At 41.5% G+C, this 14,208-nt stretch overlaps 1 protein-coding gene across 4 annotated transcripts in view; it reads left to right on the top strand.

The window, feature by feature from the left end:
• The window catches only part of LOC105492619 (zinc finger E-box binding homeobox 2), a 137,449-nt gene that overhangs the window by 3,722 nt on the left and 119,519 nt on the right, over positions 1-14,208 (top strand). The gene's annotated exons all lie outside the window — the stretch shown is intronic.

Here is a 14,208-nt window from a genome sequence, read left to right as displayed (position 1 = left end):
GAAGGAGATGGGGGTTCGAGGGGCACACGCGATCAGAGGTGGGATATTAAGGGGGGGGGTGACAGTTTGGTAGGTCTATCTTGGAGAGAGCCAGAGAAGGGACGGGGGGTGAGAGAGAGAAACAGAGAGAGAGGAAGAGAGTGAGAGAGAGAGACCCCCTAGGTATTACCCCAAACAAAATCGTGGGAATAAAAGAGAAAAGTGATTGGCAAGACCGCGGAAGGCGCCTGGGGGAGGGGAGAGGGCTGGGGACTAGCGAGGGTGCCGGGGGTGGGGGTGGGGGAGCTGACGGAGGATAACTGAGTTTAAAAAGAAAGAAACCAACCCCCGAAAACAAACAAGCGAACGAGCGCCAGCCCAGACTCGGAAAGGAAACTTCTCGCTCCCCTCGCTCTCGCCTGATCACCCGGTGCCGGGCCGCGTAGACGCTCCCGAGGCAGGCGCGGGGACGCAGCGCCCACCCGGCCTCCCGGCCTCCGCAGCCCCAGCCCGCGCCTCTCGGGGACCGCCCGGGCCCACTTGGAGCAACTTTCCTCTAGAGAAGACAATTGTGCGCGCCCCCGGCCTGCCCCAGAGCTGCGCGGCGCGGGGAGGGGGCGGCTGGGGGCGCAGTGTGAGGTGCTGGAAGGAGCAAAACACAAAGACGAGAGAATTTTGATTAGAGACAAATGAAGCTTCTCTCTCTCTCTCTCTCTCTCTCTCTCTCTCTCTCTCTCTCTCTCTGTCTCTGTGTGTGTGTGTCTAGGTTTTGTGTGTGTACGCGTGTGTGTGCGTGTGTGTGTCTTTTGCTTGTTGTGGTGGAGGTGTTGAACCATATGGGGGAGTGATAGAGGAATTTTAGTCAGAAACTGTTCGTTACGTTATCCTGCCTTTCCCCTTTGTGCTGTCTTTGATCTATTTGCTTGGCTTAGTATTACAGAAAAACAAGTACAATAATATATTCCGAGCTGCTTCCCCAAGATTCAGTTCAGGCTGCTGCTTTTTAAGTCTCTCCCTCTCTCTTTCTCCCTCTCTCTCTCTCTTAATTTAATTTTTTTTTTTTCACTCTGGTGTCTGGCATTATTTAAGGTGGTCCTTACACAGGAGACCTCCCCTTCCCCATCTCTGAGTAATTTAGTAGACACTAAAATTACACCTAATGTCCCCCTCTCCTCTCTTGTGTTTCCTCTGTTCCTTTTATTAAATGTTGGTTATTGATTTTCTAAAATCAATGTCTGTTGTGGGGCTTTTTTCCCCCTCTTACAAGTATCTAAAGCACGTTGCTGATCAACTGGATAACAAAAGCTTTGTGTCAAGGAGGCTTTTTTCCCCCTTCTCTTAAACAGTCATTTTTTTGAGAGAAAAGAGAATGAGATTTAAAACAAGGCTCCCAGAAGTGTTCTTTTGCAGGGAAGACTATTTAAAGTGTGCATTTCTTCTTGCCTTCCTCCTTCGGGATTTTGCCACCGTTGACCAGCCTGGCCCTAGCAGTGAGGTCAGGCCAGAGCCCAGGTCTAAGGAAATAGAGGTATCCTGGCTTCCTGGGAACCCCTGAGGGACCTGGCAGAGAGGGAGGCCCGTTGGGGGCTTCGCAGGTGGAATGGAGTGCCAGAGATGTCCGCAGTCATGGACACTGCAAGTATTTCCCCTCCACCCAGCCACTAACTTGGGAGAAGCCTCCACATTCTGAAGTGGAAAGTTGAATTGCACATTTTAAAGCATTTAGCCCAGATCCTGCACAATTAACATCAAGCCTGTCTATTGCTTACAGCTTCTCTAACTTTGACTGTTACCTGTCTCTTTTTCCAAATAAGCTATGGGAAAACATGCTGTATATTGGTTACTTGTCAGTGTTTTTCACTGGGTTTAATCTGACTGAGCAATGTTCTGGTTTTGAGAAGCAGGTAGAAGAGTGCTACCACCCCACCCCTTTTTCATTTTCTTTCTCATCAAACACGTATCCAATGCCTTTCCCTTTGGGAATTGCTAGGATTTATCTGAACTGAGTGGATTTTTCTTCTTTCCTGGATTCATGGAAAAGATGTCACTTTTGAGCTTGTGTCTTTGCTGATAACACTAAATATGATGATGCTTATCAAAATCATATAGAAATTCCTGGACAGAAATAATGGCAATAATAATCGTAGAAGTAGAAGCTGGAAAGGAAAAAAAAGATGGTCATCCAGGAACCTAGAATGGCACTTTATATAATTTTAATGAAGTCAACAGTGTATATATAGACTAAGGCGACAAGGAGATAAAACGTGTAAAGCAGTGTGTGTGTTTGAAAGGCTGCTCAAGAACATGGGTTAGAAGACAATGCTGTGTACATTTAATAAAAAGGAAAGGAGAGGGAGGCAGTTGAAGAAAAATAAATGTACAAAGAGAGAAACAAGTATCTAAAATACAACCTTCCAGATTCTCAGGCTAGCAAGATGCCTGGCAGAGGCAGTGCCAGGGCCAAGTTAACCCATAGCGGGCAGTCAGTCTCCTTTCCCCCACATGGAAAGGATGAAATCTCTTCCCAGAAAATAAGATGTGCAGGAGGAAAGAGGGAGTGGGGTGAGGGGGAAGGAGGCAAAAAGCGAGTTGCCCGCAGACAAGAATGTGTGTCGGTTTCAAGAAAGTTCAGTCAGATGATCCTCAGTCGCCTGACTCACTTTGTAACACTTTCACTGAAGCTGGAGAGGAGGGGGAAAACCCAGCCCCCCTTTTTCTTTACCCTGATTATACCCCACTATCTCCACACAGCCTTGGAGTCAGAAATGAGCACTCGGAGCGGGAGATGCCCTGCTGCTGCTTGCCACCGGTGCGGCCCGTTTGTAACTTGCAAAGTTTGTTGCTTTTGCCCCTGATTCGGGCAGCTGGTCCTGGGATGCTCCTGCTTCCCTCCTGCCTCCCACGGAGCCCGGGAAGAGGGGTCTGCCTCCCCATCCCGCCTTCCAGCATCAGTCTCTGAAAAATCTCACAGATACATGCGCGTTGTAGCAAAAATCAAATCCGGAAACTGCTTGTTTCAGAGAAAGGAATAAAGTTGTCTTTTAAAGGAAAACTGAATTAGGAGGAGAGAAAAAGGAAATAGAAGAAGGAAAGAAACGTTAAATTTGATTTTTCTCCGGAGTTTCCACTAAAGGGTTGGGGACAGTGTGAAGGAGAAGGGGAGCTTTTTACAAATGATTTTGGTCTCTGAATTTCAGTGGCAAAGAACAGGGATCAAGTTGAATGTTCTCAGGGCTTTGGATCCTAAAGGAGAAACAATCAGAAGAGCAGAAATGATTATCCCTGTTTAAAATAAGCCCTCACTCTTTACCACTTCCTTAAAGGAGTGGAGGTGCTAGTAGTGATGGTTAGAGGCAATGAGGGACAGAGAAGTTGCCTCCGTTTCAGAGATGCTTAAATGAAAAGGAAAGAAAATGCAGTCAACTCCTTCTCCAGGAGGTGACTCCTAGCTCTCCTTCTTGAGAGGTGAAGTTGGGATGGGCAACGAGAGTCACACACACTTAGGAAAGTTTCCTTCGGATCACAGTCAGTCCAGACTTGGTTATCTTTGCAAAGTGTGGAAATCTTTGGCAAGTAGCTTTCTTCGTAAAGTTGATGAGCTTATAGGGAGCCTGTATTGCTGACTCTCAAAGCACTCGGGCAGCTTGTGTGGCAGGTACCAGTTCTGAGGGTGCTCCAAAGATATCCATCTCCATCCTTTTTTCTCTGTGGAGATCTTCTGCAAGTGTTGTCATGCTGCACACACACAAGGCTGGGGGCTATGTATCTAGGCTGATCTATTTGTTTTATTTTGGTCTGGAAAAACTAAGCCAATTGGGGTGGAAACATGCTTTCCTTCGTAGCAGAGCCAGTAGGCTGGTGGTGTCCATAGAGTGACAGTCCACCAGGAGTAAGGGTGGGCTGAGAATTTTAAACTTTACATTGTTTCTCTGTTGCCAAATAGAAATAAATTCACATCTTCAACCATTTGTTCTCAAATAGAGTAAAACCATGATGAAAGTTCCCTGCTCAACTGCCATGTCATAGGTTTCAGTGTTTCCCTTCTTTCTTAATTTGCTTAAAGAAAATTCCAAGAGGTTATTAAAGACCTTGATGCCATATTGAGAATATTTCCTGGGAAAAATGTGTATCTACCCTGAAGGTAGGAAAGGAGGGCGTTGCTAACCTCTCTAGCAGTGCCGCGTTTATTCTAAGATGTGGGAGATTCTTTTTCCTTGCAACAGTTTTTGTCATCTGCATTCTTCCAAGGCTTTTAAGGTGCATTTTCTTCTGTGTGAAAGGAAATTCTTTGTCCTTTTCCTCTCAGCACCGTGGCTTCCCAAGGTAGACACTATTTTGTGCCTGTCACAGAGAGAGGGAGTGCAGGTTTGCAATGCTCACAGACAATTGATTGTCTGCCCTAATGTGTTTCATTTACATGTTTATAACGTCAATGGTGCTGGGGTGTCCACTGTACCATTCATTCCCGCATTCCCACAAGGGGGCAATTGTCTGAATGGCCAAGTCAGACACCTTTTTGATTGCTCTTTGGTTGTCTTTTCAGAGCAAAGAGATAAAGGAGGAAAATCTGTGATGCAGAAACACTAGTTGAAAATATACAGAATTAAATGTCACCACAAAAGCAGATGTTAACATAAGCCCAAATATGCTTTTTAGCCAAGATGTGAAGGTTGAAAAAAACAATTCCGAGCAGAGGAAAGGATAATTTAAACCAATAAATATAGCCCTATTTCCCCTCTTTATTTCTTTTCTGTCTTTAGCAATCAGAAGATGAAATGTAATTTTCCTTTTCATTTTTAAGCCTTGAAACATCCAGGCACCTCCTCATTATTTGTATGTTTGCTGTGATTTGTGAATTTTGTATGTATTTACATAGCTCTGTTTATGCCAACAGCATCAGCTTACCACTTGGAAAATCTATTGAATGACTATTTGGGCTGTGGGGAGGGTAAACTTTTAAAAAGTAAGATCCAAGTATTTCTTCATCAAGCAGTTTTTAAAAGGAAAACGATAATAATCAGTAGGCTCCATGGAAGCCTTTGCCTTAATAGCTATGTGCCAAATACTTTTATCTTGGGTGACAGTTGTGTCAGAGCGAAAGCTCTCAGGAAAAGTGTAACTAGTAGTTACAAAGTAAATAAAGGATTTCGTTTTAAGGTGTTCTGTAGTGTTTTTATGCTGTGCATGTGCATGTGTGTGTTTTGTCTTGTGTTTCCTCTGAGGGAGGTAAGAAGAAAAGCCATCCATGCATGTATCTTTTGGCTTTTCTCTTCTTTCCGTTCCCCCCTACATATTATGCATATATGTAGCCCACATGAATACACCTGTTTAAAAGAAAACCACGGTTCAGATGGTGCCTTGCTGGTTCATTTAGGAAACACAGTTATTAGAAGTTGGTCTGATTTCGCGTGCGGTCCATGAAGAGAGAAAATATCAACTCTTGTGTCATCTGGTGGGAGGCAAATGGGGGAAAAACTTTTATAATTTTGTAGTAAATTAGAGAGGGGAAAAAAAATTGCCAGTCTGTGAAAAGATTTTTGCCTCTCCGGGAAGACACACACACACAGTAGCTGCACCGTTAGCTGAACCCCTGACACGGCGGTCTTTTGAATGCCTTAGGTATGATTTCACTTTCGCTCACATCAATGCTGACCTGAATGCCTTTCATATCTGATCCGCTGTGTCTCTCCCAGTAAACATCCCCTGAGGGGAGAACAAAGAAAGGAGCTCTTCTTCTTCTTAATCACAATTCAGCCCTTTCACCGCCGGCAGGCTCCATTTGCATTCTGCCACAGAAAGCCAAGATGAAAAGAAAGAGAGAGAGAGAGAGAGAGAGGGAGAGAGAGAGAGACAGGCACAGGGTAGTAGCTGAGTAAAATAACTTAGGTGTTTGTGGCTGTTTGTTGGGCTTCCCCTAGTTACCAGCCTTATATAGCTGATGCTCCACCAGGCCCTGTCCCTCCTGACAGGCATATAGTGTTACAAGATGGCATGTCTGTACTATTCATGGCCACCCGCTCAACACTTAAGGTAAAAAGTGTCAGGAGGGGATCGAATTCTCCCCCAGAAGCCTGTTAGATTTGGGGTCAGGTGTGTGGACTTCCCGCCCTTAAGTGCTGCCTACGATTTGGCTTTAATAAGTCTGACTGTTTACCAGCGGACCAGAGAGGTGAGGGCCCTGGGGGTGGGAGGGACGGGCGAGCTGGAGACTGGGCCCCTGGTCTGGTTTCAGTGACGGGTCCTCACACCCAGCCTGAACACACTGATAAATCCTCAGGAAAACTGGAAAAGACTTTCCTATTTTTCCCCCTGACTTTTTATGATAATTCATATTTTCAAATGAAAGGGGAAAAAAGCCAAGAAGAAACTCTCAAATGAGCCAAAAAGGAAAAAAAAAAATTCTCTGAAAAGAATTTTAGGGGGAAAAGTTGTGCTATTTTAAAAAGCTTTGAGGGCTGTAAAGTGCCACGTTTTTCACACCTTCTCCATACTTTTTTTTCAGATTTTTTTAGTATGTTTAACATTTGTGAGATGACAGCCTTTTTGTATCTCAAACTGGATGCTTCAGGATTTGTAGGGAGGGGTTGGTGGTATTCACGTTCTCTTGTGAGAGAAAGTTTGTGCCTAAAGGCCTCCTTCCTGGGAACTGTTTAAACCCTCGCAGGCAGACCTGTCAGGTTTTACTGTGTTATTTGCCACCATTTTCAACATGCAAAAGTAACATGCAGTTAATGGTATTGGAATGAGACCACAGCAAGAGCAGAAACCTCTCGTGACAACTTTTCAGCGACATTATCTTGCTCCTACACTGTCTTGTCTTTTTCTTCCCCTTTCTGAAACCACTTTTGAGATACCAGTAGTTTTCTCCCAACAATTAGATTAAGGATACAGTGCACTCACACACACACACACACACACACACACACACACACACACACACACAACTTTGGAAGTGCAATCTCTTCCAACAGCAGAGTGAATGATTTGAAACAGGGGCTTTTCCAGTAGCTCTTGTGGAAGATTTCACTTATAAGAGCAAAACTAACGGATATATTAGAAGTTGTATGCGAACATGTGACACAGATTCCTGATTTTTTTTTTCTTTTTCCCAGAAGATTTACAGAATTTACAAAAAGAGATTATCCCTACACCTTCCACCCCTCCTATCCACCCCCATGACCCAAGCAATGAAGGATTTAGGCAGATTTACTTCAGTAAACACCTTTGGACACTTGGGGGGAAAGTGGGAGTCTGTTTGCAAAAGGAGGCTTTTGTTAAGTGAGGTACTGGGATAATGCTTTACCAGGCAGCTGTGATATTAACCTACCCAGCAATGCGGGAACACTCTTTAACTCTTTGAGTGCCTGACCCCTTGCGCTCAGCAGATAAAATCCTGGCTCTCCAAAGACACTCAGAATTCTGGCTCTAGCAGTTTATTATTCAGACAAGTCTTATAGGCATGAAAACTGTTCAAGCTTTTAAAACAATGTGGTTTAATTAGATGAGGTGGACTTACATTGCTCATAAGCCCTCCAAATGGTGGTTTATAATTGGCAAGAGAAAAAAAAAAGATAGAAAAAAGGAATCAAGGCAGCACATTAAAAATTCCAGGAAATATCTTTAGAAAAGCTATTTTCATTTCTAGCTTTTAAAATATTAGACTACGGTAGCTAGAGGGAATGAAGCAGCTGGGGCCTCTCTCCTTCCTATAAAAGACACCAGAAGTTTGTGATGAAGAAAGGGGCTTCAACTTGAAAAGCTATGAGAGGCCAGTTCGGACAGTGATACGATCTCAGCCTTCGCATCTTTTCAAGGGGGAAGTACTGCCTATCTGTCCAAACCTGGGAGGTCATGTGAACCTCAGAGTCAGGCCCTCAGGCTGGCCGTTACCAACTTGAGACTTTCCAAAGCAAGCAGAGAGGCATTTATGAGGAAGGAGTTAATGGTTATTTTTTGCTGGGCACAAGAATAACTTTACAGGTGTTGCATTTGGGCTTAAATAAGATTGCCTTATTTAGTTTTGAAAAAGAGTGTAGGTGTCAACATTCGAGCAGCCACAAATGTGTGAGAAAGTAAAGGGTATGAGACATGACGGAATTAAAGGTGTTTGCTATGTTGTTACACCGTGTGTCAGGCTGCAAGCTCCCTTTGTCACAGCCTCCTGGTGATTTGACAGCGCAGATCTACTTCCCTTCTAGGTGAGACAGCATTTTTAAACTGGAGTTATAAATATGGTACGCCCTTCGAGTTGCACCCTGCCTCCCAGATCCGTGAATCCTATTTGAAAGCATCTTGCCCTGAGACACAATGAACAAACGCCCGTATACAAGGAGGCTGTGGGCTCGGGGGCCTGGGCAGCGCCAGCATCACAGTAGCTGGCATTGACTGTTGTTTGGCAAGAAGGTCCTCTGCCAAATCATCCAATAATTAAGTTTTATGTTATTTGTATGAACGACCAAGCATGCAGTATTCCTTTTCAAATCAAAGGGAGGCTTAAAATTACTTTTTGAACACTTTCAGACCATGGTCAGGTCACAGTTTGGGGGCTGAATTAAAATGATCTCATTCATGATCTAATTGAGGTTGGCAAAACCTTAGCAGTAGCAGGAGTACATAAATATAAATCAAAGACCAAAATTTAGCAAATCATATCATTTGCTAGAAATCTGCTCATGAATTATTCTCCGATTGCCAACCCAGAAGTTAAACTTTGTCTCCCCTCAGCAACAGTAACTGCGCATATTTTTTCAGGCTTCTGACAGGAAAGTTAGAGGATCTGAAAAGAGAAAGGAGAAGGAAGATGATCACTGTGTCATCAGATATTGTGCATTTGTGACCCAAGAAACTATGAGAACTGATAAAGCCGTGTACGTTTACAGTGGGTGCTACAGCCTCGGTTAGATATTAATATGGGTTTCTGAAAACCAGACTTTGGAAGAGCAGGCAGCACAGACACATTAAGAGTGTAAGGGGAGCAAACGTTTCAAGAAGGGTCTGATTGTACTTTGCTTTCATTTTATCAATTGAGGAATGTAATCATCATAATGATTCATGATTATTTACAAATTTAGTTTTATTACTGAGATGGGCCCAGGGATTCAAATTTGAAGTAGTGGTTAGAACTAGAAGACAATACGGAACTGTTAGTGTGCATATTCAGGTTAGCTTTCATTCTTTCTTTCTTTTGAATGCTGCTATAAAATTAAGACTCCAAATAACTTTTCCTATAATCTATGGGATTAAATGTCATATTCTATTGTATCTAATCCATTTTTAAGTTGTTCTGAATTTTTCTTGGTTGCTGTGTGTGATTTCATATTAAACCCACACAGCACTTTACTACAAACTAGAAGAGGTCTACTTTTGCAGTTGAATCTTTTGAAGTTAAAATTTGAAATCCTGTGTAAAAGAAGATATTCTTTTAATCAAACAATAAACACAGAACTGGTAACTGGTCAGTTGGCCACCTTTATATATCACAAATATATGAAAGTATATTTTTAAATCTATCAGGATAAAGTAAGGTGGGAACATTGAAAAATAATCTCAGGTGAGAGAGATAGATGACCACATTCTTTTGGGAACAGGTATTTGTCATTAATGATTTCCTAAAATGTATTCTACATTAAAAAAAATCTGTAATGGATTCCTCTTTAATAGTTATGTTGCCCATATGACAACATAGTGATTTTTGTTCTTTATATACTGTTTCTTATTTTTTTTATAACTCTAGGAAAGGTACTCCTGACAAGGTGATAGTCACTGCCTCCTCCCAAATAAGTAATAATCAGTAATAGATGAACAGATTAAAATATTGTGCTATATAAAATCTGAGACTTTTTTTCTTTCTCTCAAATGGATGAGTAAATTTCAAGGAATTCAGTGTCCAAGTGATCTATAAAGGTAATATATATGTTTCACTGTTTCTTAGTTTAAGAAAGTATTTATTGTCTTGTATATCCAAGTAACTGTAATCAAGGAAATTGCAATTGCCTATTCTTGGAAGTACCTATGTTTCTATTTTAGACACCATGAATATCAATGGAAGTGTTTCACATCATGAGAATTCTCAGTTTTAAGAGGTGAGGTTTATATATAAGGAACTCAGTAAGCTGTGTTTTCATAATAAATAGACCCATTAAGAGGGAAATATCTCTGAGCAAAACGGTTGTCCTCTAAAGATTTCCCATCACCTTTACTCTGCTGATGGGAATTTGAAAACTAAATACAGCCCGTGTGCACACATTCCCACATGCACACAAACACAAATGCACCCTAGGATCCAAACTCTGAGAATTTTCCTCTTTAACTTTCACTACAGTCATCTAGCTTGTAAATGAAATACACTTAAACAAAAATAGTAGAGGCGAAGAATTAATGTAGATTCTTGTCTAGTAGGATTTATTGTAGGGGGGAAATGTGTTCCCTATGCCACATGACTCTTACGAAATTTACACCTATTAATCTAAGCTTTAAGTGTATTATTTAGGATAAATTACTAGCTTTGTGCTTTTGTACTGTTTTCTCGCATTTTCCTTCAGTATAACCAATCTTAACACAGATTATCCTAAACTGATTGCAAATTATTTTGGTTTTTAAAACAGTATTCTGGAGTCCTGAATAAAGATGGTATTTTAAAGTAGTGTTTACAACATATAGAAGAAAAAAAGGTGCGGGAGATTTAAAACTATACTGAACACTTAGAAATGTGTGGAGTTTTATACTTGTGCAGATAAGTGTGAGGTAGCCTTGCCCTGTGAAACCAAGACCACAAATGATACGTGTCAGTAGGTTCTTTGATAGGGCTTCTGGCCACAGTGTTTTTGTGCTGTCAAACTGCTATGTTGAACAAACACCTCCTGTGGGACAGAGTGATAAATGCAGAGACAGGCTGGCTTCAACCAGTCTCAGCAACCTCCTCAACCACACCCCCCACTCCCAGCCCACCTCCCACCTCCCACAATCCAGCCACCTCCCATCCCACTTTGCCCCTTTACCTGAAATTCACATTTATGTAGAGGTGCCTAGGGTTTTTTTAAGGTGTCCGTGGTGAGTAATTGTTGATACTCCCCAAATCTTATGAATCAGTACTCTGAAACTGCAGGCAAAGTCCTTTTTCTGGCAGGCTTTATCTAGTCTTTTTAAATGGAACTGGACTGAGCTTCTAAACTTTTGCCAACTTGAACTTTTTCCACCTTTGCTTAATCACTTGAAAACCACTTGCTTTCCTTGTCTTTCCCCCAGTCGCTTGAGTTTTATTTTCTAATGTTCAAGCTATTACATTGTGCAACACAGACAAAATTTTGCCTTAAAAAATCCAAACACTATTACCTCCTACTTTTCACTTTCTAGCATTCTTTTAGGGCTAACATTTCAAATGTATAGTCAACTGGATTTTTGTGGGGTTTTTTTTTTTTTCTTCTCTCTCGAAGCCATTATTCTCTGGCTAAAACCTGTTTACTGGTGCCTTTGTGTGTGCGTTTTCTTCCCCCTACATTAAATGAATTTCCATCTTCTACTTCTGCAGTCTCTAAGAAATAGATAAACCATTATATTTTTTCCCTGCTCGTATTTTAAAGTGGTGATCCTGACAGCAGGACGATTATTGCACTTTATGTTTTAGTGGATGTTTGCTGTTGCTAGTTACAGCAACACTTATCATAAGACAGCAAGAAAAGAGTAGTCCCTGGTAATTAAAGTAATGAAATATTCATTTACTCTACCTTTTCTGTAGTCTCACAAATTAGGCTGCTACATTTAATGCCTGCACTGCCTCTGTTTTTATTATAATGGCAGCTTTCGCATCTGCAATTAGGACTAATTCTGACAGTTACAATTTCTGAGGGATGGTAAACAGTGAACGAGATGTGCAGCAGAGGTATTACACGTGAAAAGCCCTTGTCTCTTTAACCTTGTTGTTTTTTTTCTCGCAGAGGTTACCTTTTCCCGATGGTGCAAAATCGACTTGACATAACTGTTCATCAGTTTCAGGGTTTTCCCTGGAGGTATTTGCATCAAATCAGCCCAGTCAAGCTTCAAGTTGAAATTGGCAGGCCAGAAACTCACAGGGTAGAGACTGGAAAAGAGACAGCCAAAGTACAGGCAGCAAACTGACAGCAGCAGAGTGAAAGACAGAGGGGTGGGGGGAGGTTGAGAGCGAGAGCTTTTCAACTTTAGTGTGCGGGAAATCTCAGCTCCTCCTGTACTGATCTCAGCAGCACCGTTTCCTGAAGGAGCTTGAAAGGTTGAGATTCAGAACACCTTCAGATAATTCTTACCACTAGGGCTCACCAGCCTTGCTCTGGGGGTGTGTTCTCACTTAATCTGATTGGATGCCTAAAGAGGAGTGGGCACACTTAATTAAACGGAAGGAAAGTTCCGAGGCACCTCCCCAGCACTTATTAAAGCTTGAAAGCCAAATCTCATGATCAGTGTTATAGAAGGAAATTAAGGTGGTTTGGTTTTTTTTTTTTTCTAATTGTTAACTTGTAGGAAAGTGAACAATCCCTCTCTTTACCAGGTTTGTTTTCTTGGGGGTTCTCTTCTGAGCAGATTAAATGTTCACAGAGACTAGAGCTCAGGGGACTGTCCATTCAAAAGCTAATGCATTTTGGCTAACAAAAATCCAGTACAAGTAACAAAAATTATATTTGAAGAGCTACTCCTTTGAATAACATGGGTTTGCAAGTTCTCTGTCAAATAATGCCCTACTATCCTGGTAACATAAGAACATGTATTAAGTTGTTTAAAAGGTCAAAAAACATGGCAAAACCTTAAAATTTCTAAGATACTCAACTTTTACTCTCAACAAGATCACTTTAAGAAAAATTCTATGATTGCAAAACTTTTATAATTGCTTTTACAAAGAAAACAAATATGAAAAGTGTTTCCTTTGCTTAGAGAACATTTTTTCTCCTTGATGTCTTAAAAAAAAAAATTGTCATCCTTCCCTGTCTCTTCTAACTTTGGAGTGGGAGGGGGCTGGTGTTTTTACTAGATGATTTAAAATCCTCCTCACTTTCCAACTAGACTTGGGGGTCGAATAAGCCCTTGCTTTCAAATCGTCTTCTAGCTCTGTGTATGACAGGCATTGGCTGATCTGCTGATGCCCATTCGACAGGCACTGTTGAACTAAAGTGGTGTGACGGCACAGTTTTGTTAAGCTGTGAACAAAGGGCTGAAGATGCATTGCTGGCATCATCCATGTGCATATTGGCCTTGTCACAGTTTTGCTTGATTTAATGCTCTGTTTATTCCTAGATATTAAAACTTAAATTCTGAACAATATGTTTTCAAATACTACATACCAACTTTATTTTAAAAGCTTTAACTTGGAGGACCCTAGGGTCCATTTGCTCATCCAGTTTCTGTGTAGCCAACATTAAAACACAGCTTTGGAAATAAATAGATTGCCAGTAGCCTCTTAGCTGTTATCCATTTAAAAATGGGATTCCAGTCTTTAAAAGTCTTATTAGGATAAAAGATTTATTTTTCTTTGATCATTGGTTGAAAGTCATTATTTATTTCCAACACTGGATTGTCACATAAATTCCTAAGGAAGAGTTACCTTGTGTGTACATAGTGCAGTCAGAGTAGACTTTTTAAAGTGACAAATTATTAAAGAGATAATCAGTAATAAAAGAAAGCATTTATAAATACCTGTAAGGGTAGGCATATCACCACTGACAGAAAAAAAAAAAATCCAGGGAGTTTATGTTAAAGTGAGCCCTATTTAAGAGATAGCAGAAGAATTAAGATTGAGACTTGAAAATAAAATAATTGTTATGAAAATCCCTGTTCCAGAGGCAACAGCTCACCCATCCAAAGAAATCTTAAGTTTGGTACTAAATTTAGATTCCAGCATCCCATTGAATGTGTCTTGAGCTTTATCTGTGCTGGGTTTTTGTTCCCCCTCCGCCTCTCTTTCCACTCTTCAGGTTTGCTTCGAGTGTTTGCTAAGAGATTAGTTAGCAAGTTTATATTGAGGAGGTAGCCATGGGAGGCAGCTCTCTGCTTGAAGGAACGCGCAGTGGGTCAGAGTGAGAAGATACAGGGAGCTAAGACTGACTAAGGCCTGGGATCAGGTACTTTATTTTCTCTCAAAGACAAACCGCCCGTAGAAAGGTTGGTGGGATGGCATCTGCCAGCAGGAGCACAGATGTTACCACTTTTAGAAACTTCCAAACAAGCATTATTGCTGGAACAACTTTATGAAAAAAAAAAAAATCT

This window comes from Macaca nemestrina, chromosome 11 (genome assembly GCF_043159975.1).
Source record: "Macaca nemestrina isolate mMacNem1 chromosome 11, mMacNem.hap1, whole genome shotgun sequence".
Classification (NCBI taxonomy): Eukaryota; Metazoa; Chordata; class Mammalia; order Primates; family Cercopithecidae; genus Macaca; species Macaca nemestrina.
This window is presented reverse-complemented; position numbering and strand designations above follow the sequence as displayed.